Source organism: Pinus tabuliformis, chromosome 8 (genome assembly GCF_031772625.1).
Source record: "Pinus tabuliformis cultivar Carrire ecotype Pingquan chromosome 8, CPIR1, whole genome shotgun sequence".
In the NCBI taxonomy this organism is placed as follows: Eukaryota; Viridiplantae; Streptophyta; class Pinopsida; order Pinales; family Pinaceae; genus Pinus; species Pinus tabuliformis.
In genome coordinates, this window is record NC_142294.1 from 84,036,807 (window position 1) to 84,038,972 (window position 2,166).

The following is a 2,166-nucleotide window of genomic DNA, read 5'->3' on the forward strand; positions in this document are numbered from 1 at the left end:
ACCGCGACCCGATCTTCACCAGTAATTTTTGGCAGGAACTCTTCAGAAAACAAGGCACTCAACTCAAACTCAGTACTTCATATCATCCGCAAACAGATGGTCAAACAGAAGCCGTCAACAAATGTCTAGAAACCTACCTTAGGTGTTTCACTTCAGAAAAGCAACACCTTTGGGTACAGTGGTTACCTCTGGCTGAATGGTGGTATAACACCAACTATCATGCCACCACCAAAATGACTCCCTATGAAGCAGTCTATGGTCAACTTCCGCCTTCCCCTACTTTTTATCTCACGGGGTGCTCCAAAGTACAAGCCGTGGATCAACTCCTACAACACCGCGCAACCATGCTCGGCCATCTGCGCGAGAATCTTCATCAAGCTCAGAATCGTATGAAGCAACAGGCCGACCAACATCGCTCAGAGCGCCAATTTCAAGAAGGGGATCAGGTCTTTTTGAGGCTGCAACCATATAAGAAAACATCACTCAAAGACAAGGGTTGTCAAAAGCTCTCTCCAAAATTCTACGGACCATACCAAGTACTTCAGCGCATTGGAGAAGTGGCTTACAAGTTGGCTTTGCCACCTACAGCAAAAATCCACCCAGTTTTCCATGTATCGTGCCTCAAGAAAGTGATTGGGAACAATTGCCAAGTTCAAACTAGTCTACCTGAATTGGACGAAGAAGGGTCAATCTGGCTTCAACCTGAACAGGTTCTAGACACACGAGACAAGCACCTGCGCGGCCGCATGATTAAGGAGGTCCTCGTCAAATGGAAAGACACCTCTCCGGAAGATGCAACTTGGGAACTAGCCACTATTCTTCAGCAGTTTCTGCAGCTTCAGCCTTGAGGACAAGGCTAGTCTTAAGGGGGAGGGCATGTTAGGGTCCCACCCTAACCCCCTTATTTATGTAATGGGATCACGTCATAGTCAAGAGTCAATAAAGCCCATATTAATATTTGTAAGTGGTTAACCCGCAATTAATGACGGGACCACAGTTAGTTGCAAATGGGCGGTAGTATTAGATAGATGGTAAATGGACGGTAGTATTAGATAGATGGTATTAATAAAACCCACGGTATTGGCCCGTGGTATTGCATGTATGAGTCATATATAAGGGATAGAGACTCCCTGCGAGGAGTATCATGTCTTATTTTGTAATCGAGCTCTGCTCTATTGGAGGTTGCCCCCTCGAAGAGACCTGTGAACATTTCTCTCTGAATAATAAAATCATTGCTATTCTGTGTTCTGGGTATATTTTCTTCACATATTCTGTGTTTTGGGTATCTTTTCTTCGCATATTCTATGTTTGGGTATTACTTTGCAGGTTAAGAGCATAACAAGGTGATGGTAAGAACACGACCAGGGCTCAAAAGCTGCTGATAATGCATTCAAAATGGTTATTTACCAGAAATTGGTTCATTTTTGTTAATGAGCTTAAACTCTGGGGTAAACATTTGCTCATTTCTTAGGTTTAACTTTAACGAGCTTGAACTCCACATAAAAAATGCTCAGTCGTATAATAAGGATGTCTCATTGATAGGTTCAATTTTTAGGGAACTTGCACCATTTGAAACTTTGCTCCAGATCCTTTCATTATGTAAGCTAGGAACGATCAATCCTATGAGTTTAAAGGGTTGAGAAACTACAAACTAAGAAAATAAATGGTCACTCTTTACTTTTAGGCAAAAAGGTTTGCATGCCCCCAGGCATAGCGAAGGTAGAGTTTCCAGGTTACCATATGGAAGTTCTTTCATTCAGAAGATTGCTCCATCCACGTTGTAGACAAAACACTTCCTTGGCGATGTCTACCGAAATAGACAGAGGTGAATGGTGCGGTCGCCTCCACTCACATAACTCTAACGAGGGAATCTTGTTCCAGTCTAATCCCATTTTCCTAAATGGACGGGTGTGTTAGACTATTCATATATCCTCCGCAGAAACCTACCCTATACCCAAGGTTTTCCTGCCGAAACAGACCAGGGTGCATGCCCCCTGGGTTTCAGTCATGTCCTACTAAATTACTCGCGCTCTTCAGGTGGATAGGTTGGAGATTGATGAGACATTCTGATCCGGATTTAAACAGGAACGCAATAAAACACAGAGATAACCATAAACATAGATATCCAGCGGAAATAATACTTCACTTCATTAATGTAAAACACTG